Source organism: Urocitellus parryii, chromosome 6, assembly GCF_045843805.1.
Source record: "Urocitellus parryii isolate mUroPar1 chromosome 6, mUroPar1.hap1, whole genome shotgun sequence".
Lineage (NCBI taxonomy): Eukaryota > Metazoa > Chordata > Mammalia > Rodentia > Sciuridae > Urocitellus > Urocitellus parryii.
Window position 1 is genome coordinate 105,858,743 of NC_135536.1, and position 12,696 is coordinate 105,871,438.

At 41.9% G+C, this 12,696-nt stretch overlaps 1 protein-coding gene across 1 annotated transcript in view; it reads right to left on the minus strand.

Annotated features, from left to right (window-relative positions):
- Window positions 1-12,696, minus strand: part of Rora (RAR related orphan receptor A) — a 677,922-nt gene that overhangs the window by 379,714 nt on the left and 285,512 nt on the right. The window lies entirely within an intron of this gene.

A 12,696-nucleotide genomic window follows, 5' to 3' on the forward strand; every position in this document is an offset into this window, starting at 1 on the left:
ACTCCTTCAGAACAACACTACTGGCATTATCTGGCACTTTTGAACTTTTGGGGGGATAAGCTACAAAGTCCATGGGTCACTTATCATTGGCCAAATAGAATGAGAGTGAAATGATGTCATCACATAATTAGGGAAATAAGAAAATATTAGAATGTTTGCTCAATCTATATAGAATCAAATATACTCAAAAATGGTCACCATAGGAAAACTACCAACCACAGCAGCCTGAGAGCCCAAGAGCTACTTGGATTGTCATAGACATCCTAAAATGACACCTTCTAAATTGACATTGAAACACACAGACTGCTGTTTTATTAGTGCTATCATAATAGTCCAGTACACTGGTAGCATGAGGCTTTGTGTGCCTGAGTCAGACAGAGCTGGGTCAAATACCAGCCTGTTTACTTACTACCGATGTGTGATTTACAGGTTGCATTTTATTTCTGGAACTGTTTTATAATCTATAAAATAGGGACCACATGACCTTCCATGTAGGTTTTTGCATAGAAATAATAAGATTACATGTAAAGTATGTGGCCCTGGCACAAACCACAGTGTTCCTCTCTTCCTCCCCTTTGATCAGAGAGAAACTTGTATATGGTGTGTTTCTTTAGTATTAACATTGCACCTGTATGTAGTAGACTCCAATAAATACTTCGTTTTTTATTCCATAATGAACACTGATTATTCACCTTTCACAATGTTTAAATCAGAAATTTCCAAACATGTTTTATTTATGATGTCCATAAGGCCTCAGGATTTTTTTTACAGGGTACCTAGGCTAAAAGAAACAACAGCTCTGTTGAGTTATTGATTAGACCTAAATAACTTAATAGGTATGTATGTATGTCCTGATAACTTAATAGTTTTTTGACAAAATGACACACAAAAATTAAAAGTAATGATTTCATTTTATTGTTAAATACTCATGAGTTCTCACTAATGTGACTGACATGCCTGTTGAGCTGAGCGTCATACACCTTCTCAAATCTTGGCATCAGACTGGAAACCCCCACCCTCATTTCCTGTTCCACACTGATTTTCATGAGGTACCACTTGATTTTACAGCAATTGCTGAAAACCTAGCTTTGCAGCATGATGACATCCCTGAAAGAATTTCATACACTCCAATAGTGAAACCATAAACCACCTTGAGCTAGTAGTTCACACGGGTCTGACAGGTGTCAAGAACTGCTAAATTTTCCTCAACTATTTAAAATATTTCCTGGCACCCCTGTGAGTTTCCTGCAGTGTATATAGTACTTGCTCTAGACGTGGGAAACAGGAGGTTAATCAACCATAGTGAGTCAGATTCTTCTATCCTATTGCATCACAGAAATAGGAACTGGACAACACCACAGATAATTGAATAATAGGACTTGTTTTAATGGAGTTCTAAGTCACTTTTTTATTTCTATTTCATTTTCAGCTTTTGCTATTTCACTTTTTAAAAAAAAAAATTGTTCTAGTAGTGTCAGATGGTCACCAGATAAATTCTGTAGTGAAGGTTCCAGGGATTCAGATAGATATTGGCCAAGTTTAATTTTATGCTTTTAACACTTACACACACGTAACCCAAAATTTACCAGGTGGTCCGACTCCTTAATTGGGATTCATGAGCTGTGAATCTGTTTTCTGGAGTTTTAGTTGAGAAAAAGAAAGAGAATCTCTTTTTACACAAGAATAGATTAACACCTAAGAATTCTGCTTGCATGCTGACTGGTTTGAATTTAGATGCAGGCCCAGGGAACCAACATGGCTTGTCCTGTTCCCATTCACACTCTATCCTGTATTATTTCATAAGCAAGTCTACAAGAGTTGAAGGGCAGTTTAAACTTTTCTCAAGAAAAGTGGCAAAGAGAGGGAAGGGGGCCAGAAGATATTCTGGGCAACATTTAGAATTATTCTTTCCCATGAAAACACCTGATTTGTAAATTTTGCCATTTCTGCATTACAAGAACCTGTACCATGGTTGAGTGAGGTCCCTGAGTTCAGGCTTGGGAAAGGTGCCATGGGCTGGCTCCAGCCCACCCCATGCAGACCATCTCCTCCTCTTCCATAGCTCCCTGCAGAATGTTCTCAATGCTGAAAGGAAGATTTACTAATGCTCAATTTTATTAGCTCCCCATTGAAGATTTCTCCCCCTACCCCCCACGCACAAATGTTGAAAAAAAGAGAGTGCCTTAGAGAGAAAGTAGGCTAATCTGAAGCATTTTATGCAGGGCATGAGCCTTCCTGACCTTACTGGATAAGCTTGCCAGCTTAGAGGTGGCATACCACTGAAGGCTAGTCAACAGGTATTCATAAGGCAACAACTACAGGCTCCATATTTAGATTAGTCATTTTGGAGGGTTCTAAGTGAAGATGAAGTGACTCTATCCTGAGGAGGGGACAACAAAGCCAGGAAGAGGAAGGTAGTTCTATACTAGGCAAGCAAACCCAGATTGTAGACTCTTTCCATCACAAGTTTAGAGTCAATCAATTAACAGTGCCTGTATTTCCAGGGCCTCCACTGGCAGAGCCAAGCAGGAACCATTGTTTCTACTGTCAGACATGTTTATGGGTCCCACTGGCTGATTTGGCAAGAAGCTTTATATGGAATGTCTTCTGGAACCCTTCAGCACCTCATAAGTCAGTCAGTCTTAGAGTCCTAATTCTGTCCACTCTGCATCCAGCCTCCTTAGTCTCTCTAGGCTCCAGGCACATGGTAAGATACTCGTTTTCAAGGCTCTGCTTTATTTTAAAACCCAACTGGAAAACTTATTATATCCCCTCAATGATTCCTCCAAGTTCTGTGTAATGCAAAGTGGCAAATTCTGAGGCTTGAGTGGAGAATGCTATCTTGGTACAAATCCACAGATGAATGCACGCCTCATTTGGAATAAACAGAAACACAATAGTGATTACAGGGGTGATTACCTTTCCAAGGACCATGAACTTAGCATTGTGCAAAATTGAAGAAGGTTGGCCTTTAGAAGTTCACATAACAGAGATTTAAATGAGGTGGTAATGAGTACAGTGTCTTCCACCATGTTAAAATTTCCATAGTAAGCCCCCTGTTATAAAATGCTTTAGTGTTCCATTGATTTGATGAGCTTGTGGGGGTCTAGTTTGCATTTAGATTTAGTGATATATCAAGTACCTTGTTTGCTTAGAGAAATAAAAGATCAATAAAAGCAAGCCCTGTGATTTCCCACTCATTCATATAGAGTGCTTACTAATTGTGGACCATAAGCTGGAGTAGGCAAGAACATTTGTGTTAAGATTTTGCTGACCAGTTAGTAGGCACTAATGTCCTTTAGATTATTTCCACAAAACTATAGACTATATTTGAAACAGACCAGTTATTTTATCATTTGTCATTTATCTTTCCCAAGATCCATCCTGGGTTTTACTAAAGGCTTTTTGCCTTATGCAGTTTACCTTTGTGATCTGGGGGTCTTCACTGAGATAGAGATGAGCTTCAGACACACCGTGGGTGGAGTGAGAGGAGAGTGTTTCCTGTAAATATTTCTTGGCATGGGTGGGGGAGGTAAGGAGGCTTACAGTTGAGGAGGTAGACTGAACTGTAGCAACAAGGGGGATCAAGGCAGATAGAGGCAAATATCGCAGCTCAAGGAGGGGAGAGTAGAACAAAAAAGAGGCAAATATCGCAGCTCAAGGAGGGGAGAGTAGAACAAATCCGGAGACAGGGATGGAAACAAGTGTCACCATGAGAGAATCTGGTAGGGCAAATTTGACTCAGCCACAAGCATGCCACTCAGGCAGAGAGATGTCCCACTAGGCTGGATGCCGTCCTTTGGTATGATGGGACGGTGTGACCCCATATAGTCTATCTTCCAGGTGCTGTGGACCCCTCTATGTTTGAACTGAAAGACCCCTTTCACCAAATTCTGGAATGCTTTTCAAACTGTTCTGTGTAGCACATGCTCTTAAACAAACGTGGAGGCAGAAGCCTCACATCAACCCAGGCTTCTGTCCTGTCACAGCAACAGAAGGTTGGATGGCGTCGGTGGCTGGAGCCTTCTCATCAACCATGAGTAGGAGAAGTGTATGAGGAACAGTCAAGAAAAACAGGGGTGGTGTGGTTTGGCGTGGCCACGGCTGATAATGATGACATTAGTAGAACTCAGAAGTGTGAGCAAAGTCCAGTAAGGAGTGAAAGCCCAGACTAAATCTATGTGACATCTCTCTCCCTCTTTGGGAACTCAAAGGGATGTTGAGACTGGGTTGAGCTGAATAAGGAACTCCTTTACCTGCACCAGGAGGTGAGGGAAGGCTCCAGAGGCTGCCAATGAGACTCATTCATCCCCTTGGGCTGGAAAGGCTTGGAAATATTTTGGTTTCATAAACCGACATCGGCCGGCCCCTCCTCTCGTTTTAATTGACATGCAATCTTAGCTCTGTTATCATCTCTGATCTTGGACCATTTCCCTGAGCCACTGGGCAACCAATGTCTGGTTTTGAAAGGTGGGGAGAAATGTAAATTCACTGGTTTTCTCCTGAGCAGCCCAGTCCCTAATTTGCATTTCTATGTGAGTGTAAAGTAAGATGATAAAAAATGCGATTCTTCAGACACGTCAAAGACAGCTCATTAGATCAACTTTTTTTTCCCTGTGTATGTGTTGTTTTATTTTTTATTATTTTTTTTTTGAAACAAGGACCACTGTGCTTTCTTTCAAGTGACAAGAGTTGTGACAGCTGCTCTATGAGGTATTCAATGGTTAATTAAGACACCAGTGTCATCGCTGAGCTCTTTTGTGTTTCATAGAAAGCAGTTGCTAAACAGATGAAAGTAGGTCTGAGGCAAGGGGTAGCATAACTATTATTTCAATTAATAAATAGCTCTAAAAGTGAAGGAAGTGATAAAGGCCTCAAGAGCGCCTGTATCTGCCCCGGTTCTGTCAGGAAAATTAAACAGAGCCCTGTGATTGCCATTGCTTCTGTTTAAGAGATCCAAGCAAGTTGGGTCACCTGTGTGGAGCAGGTTAGAGTCTGCCTGGTTCTTGGGGCACCCCCTAGTGACACATTTGCATACCCTGCCACGTGTATTTCATTGCTACAGAAAGAAATGGAGCAGGATTCACCTCTCCTTCTCCCACCTGCATCCTTCCTTCTATTTTCCCCCCCTCTCTTCCACCAAAGAAGCCCTAACATGTACTTTCAGACAAATATCAGGGAAGCATTTATAAATATTTCAGAGGCATTTCATAAATAAATAAGCAAATCTACAGAAAGACTTCTCTCTTTTAATGAGATCTTAGCTGTGGTATATGCCTTTTATTTGAGCATCATTAAAACCAGTTGGGAAGATTTTTATACTGGACTCTCTTTTGGGGGGTTTCATAATATATGAATAACACTGCTATGCATCTCCGAAACATGTAGCCTTGTCTCTGACAGATTAGGCAGCTCTGGCACGAGGGAATCGCTTTAACTCTTTTTAAAGTAAACACTAATCAATAGCAACTGTACCGACAAAAACCTTCTTGCTGCCTAATTGCACCACAGCTACTCATAGACCCCAACAGAATTTTCCCCTGGATCTAACAAAATTAACTACCAGGGGCTGAGCGAGTGAATTATCACCATCTCCCTATTCAAATGTAATTAACACAACCCCCTGACTACCACACGTACCATTAAAGTACCATTTGTATGTGTAATTTTCAAGGGGTCTGAAGTTCGTGCCCACATCAATCTTTTCAACACACACATCTGCACAGGAAATCAAACTGGCAGGGAGGTGGTCCCGACCATTTTAGGAAATCTCTCCCAGTCTGAAATCTTGTTTGTAGTTTCTCTTCTGCAGCTTAATGCCCTCTGTAGTCTCTTTGGCCATGCCAGAAGGAGCCAGACTGTATCAGAGGCAAACAAATGATTTACATTATTTTAGCAAGCAAATCTAGTAACCAGCTCTGGCTGACCAGCTGCTGGATATGCAGAAATCTCACCAACAGCTTGGGTTGGTTATTATGGCCACTTTGATTAATAACTATTATTTTTATTGCATTTTAGGGATTTTTAAGAACCTTAACCTATATTTTTCTAATCCATTGCTATTGTTGACAGTTATAATAATAGCAGTAGCCTCTCATTGAACACTTGGACTAAGAGCTTTCGGTAGATACTTTATCACTTAATTTCCACAAGAGGTTTAGAAGTTAGGAATTACCCTCCCTATTGTAAAACCAAGGAAACTGAGGCTCAGAGACAGCAAGTGATTCCAAGAGCACCAAGCAGCTAGAAAGAGGCAGCACCAGAATTTGAACCCAGCTTTCTTGCTCTAAAGTGGCTCTGGGCCACTTAACCACTTAAGGGAGGAGGTATTAGCATCATTGCCAGTACCTTCATCTTCAGCACTATGGCCATCACCATCAAGGTCATTTTGAAAGAAAACAATCAACAGGGAGATAAGACAGTTTGCTCAGGATTACATAGCATGGAAGAGTTGGGAAAAGACTTGAAGCAAGAGAGAAGGAAAAGGAAGTCGTGAGGAGATTAATACCTCATGTCCCAGTAGCTGTTCCATACCTCCTATTAAAGGATCAGTGGTAAAAGCAAGGGCAGAGAAGTCCGAGAGCTCAGGGCTTTTGACCTAGAACATGTGCTAGCTAGTAAATTTGACACAGTGGCATCTCCTCTCTGGCTCAATGCCCTCAACTATGTAAAAATGACTTGGATTAGAAAATCTCTTAATTCCCTTTCAGAGCTATCATTTTAGACTCTGAAATTATGTATTCTTTGAGCCAGAAGAGGTCATTTGTGAAAATCTAACATAGGATTCTTTTCTGAAGACTTGACCTGTAATGTTCCTGTAAGACCCCTGGTAACAGTGTTATCACAAACCCTTCTCTAGATAAGAGGAGGAATGTGGGGTTGAGGATGCCCAGGTGGAACTTCCTTTCAGGGATATGAAGTCTCTCCAGCACCAATTAATATGAATGGCATGTGCTGCATTTTACTTGCATCTCGTGTGTCGTTCAGCAAAGCCACCTACTTTGTGCAGACGTCTATGCCAAGTCACGGAGGTCTATAACTCCAATTAGAACTCAAGTCCTGCTCCTTCTGGAACAGACTGTATTCAGAAACTTTGCTTCTGCACAGTTGCCACAGAGGGTCCTTCTAGCATGTGAGTCCCTTGGCTCCTTCCATTCAGAGATGCTCAGTTCAGGCCTCGTACCCATCATGCCTGAGGTCTGCCCAAATGCTTGGACCAATCCACCTCCACTCAGAAACCCAATGCCACATGCATTTCAGGCTCATGTGATTTCCTTCCATAGTTTGCTCTGGATACAAGGTGTTTTTTGCAGTTGAGTTTCTAGTTGGCCTGCCTTGGAGAGATCTTTCCCTGACTCAGGACCACTATTGACCCAGCCCTAAAGGGACAGTCACTTTCAAGTCTAAGCCAATTGTGGGGTATGGGATGGGCAAGTCTCTTTGCTGTCCAGAAGCCTTGGCATCATATTATTTCCATTTACACATGTTTTCCCTTGATTCAGAACAAACTTGGAGAAACAAATTAAAAAAAAATAATCAAATCGGAATGCAAATATTCAAGGCTTCTTTCTCTGAGAAAATGCCCTATTTCCCCCCCCCTCCTTGGCACTAATGTTTTAGAAATAGAAGGTACCTCTGGAGAGACAGGATAATGCCAAATTTGAAAATCTGTAGAAAATGAGTACAGGGGTAGGCGGCACTATTAGTGCTACTAAAAATAAGCTTTGGGAAGCTACAATAAATGGAAAAACCAGAAGAGTCACCCCTTTTTAAAACTGAACATCGTGAATGTTTAGGAGCCATTTTCTCCAGAGATTCCAACAATAATACTTTGGATTCAATATTCATTTCTACACTGGTCTCTTTCCTATTTCACCCTCTCCCTGCCCCACCACTGCCCCAGTAATGCAGACCAAATATTGAGCTTATTGCCCATGAGAAAGTATGGTGTTGCCAACAGAATATTGTGCCAGATGCCAATCACCTGGAGTGATTATGTTCGGCTTACTGCTGGGTGTACTGAAAATGGGGATTATTTTGTGTGTGTTTTACAGAGATTATTTTTTGTGTGTGTTTTAAGAGTACTGTTGACAAATAACCCAGTACTGAAGAGAAAGGGATTCTGCCATCCCTGCAGCCTGGGGTGCCTGCCAGTCTGTTTTCCTCTCTGGATGAACTTCCTTGCCATTATTATCTGGGGAGGGAGAGGTTGAGGAGTCTTCCCACGCTGCCTATCTCAAGGCAGTTTGAAAGATGTCCAAAGAAGCCACTGGAGTTATCAACACCTCTACCTGACTAGAGAAATCACTGCAAATGCATTCTACATGTGGCACCAGTTGGGTGGGGGTGTAGGGGCAACAGAATTACCCCATTCCCAACCCAAATATTCAGGTATGCAAGGACACTAGTTCCCAAAATTCAACCTGCTTTGGTTTCCATTCCAGAGGTTTCTCTGTCCAGTTACACCAGCCTTAGCTATAGACTCCTAGCTGAGCTGTTGTGAGGAGTCAGGGAATTTCTAGGATTTTTAACAGAAAAAAGGGTATCTTGCCAAGTCCTAAAGTCCAGGTGTTAGTGCTTTGGGTGCGGGTCCCTTAGAACCCAGGTGTGCTAGCAGGAAAACTCAAAAGAATCAATAAGCCCAGGACCCAAACTTATTCTGCCTTTCCATCTTTTCCAAACTTAGCCTTTACTGAAATATTTAGTCTTCATGCACATAAATACACAGACAGATGTGCTTTGAGAAACTCTATAGAAAATAGTCATGGAATATTTATGAAAGAGGCATTTTTAAAGTAGTCAGTCCACTTTCCTCATTTTATAGACAGGGAAATGGAGGAACAGAAGGCAGAAAGTTCTGAGCAGAGTCCCCACTCAGTGTGCGCCAGGCTTGGGGACAGAATGCTGGCTTGGACTTCTGGCTATTGTGGAGCTCTCCCCAGCACATGGGACCTTATGTGATGGAGACTCTGGAGAGACTGTGGCCTCACATAGAGCAGGAGCAAAAGGTCAAGATGTAGAACAGCTGTATTTTTTTTTAAAGATAAGGTGATCTGGAATGTGTTATTTATTTTTTCTTTTTTGTTTCCGTCCAGGTGTCTTTGTCTCTTAAAAGCAGCCAACCCTTTACCACGGAGGTGATGGCAGAAATCTACCGATCAAGAAAGCCTGGAAGCCCTGTGCTTCCTGTGGAAAAATCTATATGTGCCCTTCAGCCTCATAATTGAGTTGCAAAGGGGGAAAATACAATGGTTTCCTAGCTGTGTGGAGCCATTCCACCAGACATGCCAATAAAAAGAAAGTGGTGTTTTTGTCCATAGGATGTCCAGGCTCAGAGTCAGATCCATGAGGCTAAACAAGGGCTAGGTTATTACCAACAAACGATTTACACTCCGGGCTGTATTGAACAGAGTGAGATATTTGAACTCTTGAGACTAATTGGAAGAGTTCTGAAATGTCAATGTTGACATTCCCTGTCTGGATTCCCTGAACCACAGTGGAAACTAACCCTGAATCTCTAAAGTGCTGGCTTTCAGAAAGCTCCATGTTTTATTAAGAGATGTGAATATTAGTCCTAGGCAAGTCACTTAGCTACTGATGCCCATCAGGTAGGTAGGTAATAACCATCCCTGGTATTGTTCTCAGAGGAGTATTAGGAAAATGGAGTAAATACCAATACTTCCATGTGCAGAGCCTTTAACTTGTAAAATATACCTCCTATCCTCAAGCTCAATTACTCTCTGCAATATCTGTAAATAGATGAGTACCAAATACTTCAAAATCACCCTGTCAAGTTGTGGGTAACAGTCCAATTTCAGAGATGTGAAGACAGAGACTCAGAGGGTTTAGCTTAAGCTTTCCCAGCTAAAGAGCAACACAGAAAGAACAAACAAACAAACAAATTGGCCAGTTCCACATCCAGTTTTTTCTCCAGAGAATCACACTGCCTCTACCTTGGTACATGCAAAATTCTTTTAGAGGTTATAAGAGTGACTCTGTAATAACAAATTAAATCACCTCCATCCTGTCAGTCATGTCAATATTTAGGAGTCTATGCTCCTCTCCATGGATATAAACCATCTTTATGAGTCTCTGGCTGTCTTTATGACTATAGCAAGCTCCTCTCTGGCATAAGCTCCTGGCTGTGTCTCGTTCACTGATGGACAGATGAAACGGCTGGACCAGTCTTGCAGCTCGCTCTCTGCTCCCAAGGCCATTTTCATGACCATGTCTGAGAACACTGGATCAACCCAATCTTTCCTCATACCCAGTCAGCTGATTTTATTGGCAGACAATAGCTGGTTGCCTTCCTGTTGTGATTTCTAGGTTCCTAGAGTGAAATTCCTTTCCTGCAATTCCATTCTAGCCCTTCCCTTAAGGTTTAATCCTTTGAATGGGCATTTAAAGAAAATCATTTAACAATGAGAGACTGACTTAAAGTGCAAATATATTAAAGAATGGACTTGGGGCAACAGACTCATTTACTAGTGAATACGTAATATACTTTAAGGAAGCAAGAGGGGCTAGGAAAGAAGTGGAGGATGTCAGGTAATTGGGGGGAAGATGACAGGAGGGGAAGAGGCAGAGCAAGTATACTAGGGACCCTGGAGCCATTATTTTCCTTAAAACAATGCCTATGAAAGCCTCTAGGCTCCAGAGAAAACGCTTTGAAAATCTATTAACATGTATGATTTAAAAAATTTCAGTGTGGTTTACTGAAGCATAATTTACATATTAAAAAATGTACCCATTATCAGTGTATAATTTAACGATCTTTGGTAAAGTGATGGAGTCGTGCGACCATTACCATAATCTAATTTTATAAATAAATTCAATTTGAAGAAATAATACTTTGCAAAGGTAATGCCTGTCCAGAACAATACTCCATAGGATTTATTCTTATTGCTATGTGCTAACATAATATGGAATCCTGGATAAAGGCAGCCATGCTTTGGAGACTCTTCTCCTTATCCTGGCTGGGATTTGAAGGTGAGCTCAGCCCAGCCACCCAGTACTCAACCCTGAGGATGGGCCCTTTCTATTGACATGAAATTCCACTGCCACCCCCACAGCCTCCATCCCCACTCCTTGGAAAGTTACAGAGAGCTCCTGTTCACACCTCCAATTTCCAGAGCTAGGAGGGGAAGCATGTGCTCAGCTCTTCCACCCCAGCATCTAACACCCACCTTTACTTGGAAGGCCTAAAGAAAATGGTCAATATCTGGGCATTCCCTTCTGGTTGCCAAGTCTCCTGATGGTTGTCGCACTTCTTAGAGACTGTCAGCACAACTTCCCCTGGCAGCCCTGTGATCAGTTGTGCTGTCCTTTATCTCAGGGTACTAAATGACCTACCTCATTCTAGGTCTTTCTGTTCATACCACGAGCCAAGTGGAAAACAGAAAGGTGGCCCTATTTTAAGGCAAACACTAGACAAAGACACTGTTGTGCTTTGCTGATGTTTGTTCGTAGTGGGCATGGGTAAAGAGTGGCTGTAAGCAGATATTTGGTTGAGTGTAAAACCTGCTTCAATACTCTGGATTTATTGTTGAGGCTCAAAGTGACAGTTGGAGAATACAGTCAGTGAAAGGAAGTCTGAACAAAAGATATTCATACCTTTACATTTGCTATCTCAAAATCTTTTGAGAATTCTCTTTCCTCTTCTGTCTGTCTTTCCATCCCAAGTTTCATGAACTTAAACAATGGAGCACATTTTCCCATGTCTCTCCCTTCTATGGAATACAGGCTGGTGGATTATGTTTATTTTTATTTTATTTTATTTTTTTGTACCTGGGATTGAACCCAGGGGCATATAAGCACTGAGTCACATCCCCAGCTCTTTTTATTTTTCATTTTGAGAGAGGGTCTTGCTAAGTTGCTCAGGGCCTCACTAAATTGCTGAGGTTGGCTTTGAACTTGTGATCCTCTTGCCTCAGCCTCCTGAATTAGTGGGATTATAGGTGTGCACCACCACACACATTGGATTAGGTAATTCTGTTTTAGGTCTAGCTCCCTTCCACACTCTGAGTTTGTAAGGAAGGGACCCCATCTGCTCACCTTTGTGAACCTCCTGCCTAATGCCATGGCTGGTACATAAATGATTCTCAGTATATGATCTGTACTCAACTCATTGGAAAGGACTGTGGAAACAAAAAAGGGGTTGACCTTCAGATACTCAGAGCACACAATCCTTCTTCAGTTGTGCTGAGAGCTTATGTGGCCAGGGAATGGTCTGTGACAATTTGTTGAATTAAGAAGTTGTTCTGGACTCAAGAAGCACCAACTGTAAACTGCAATGTAAGACTGCAAGAAGCACCAACTGTAAACTGCAATGTAAGACTGCAAGAAGCACCAACTGTAAACTGCAATGTAAGACTGCAAGAGAAAGGGTGGGGAACTAAAGGGAAGTGGCTTTCTTCAAGTTCTTGTCCACTGACAAGCTGGGGAGATGCAGGTTCCCACCTAAGGAGGTTTACTCACTCCACAGCCATGCAGTGTGGGAATACAGTACCCACTCCTCCCTACGACAGCTCTAGTCAGTTCTGGATCTATGACAAGAAATACAAAGATGTGCTTTCAATTTGTGGCTTATGGAATTGCCTCCATGATTTTAATCTGGCCTCACATGTTCACTATTGTGTCTTCAACATCTAACACTGAACATGGCATAGAACGCACTTGGTGAATATTTGTGATGGG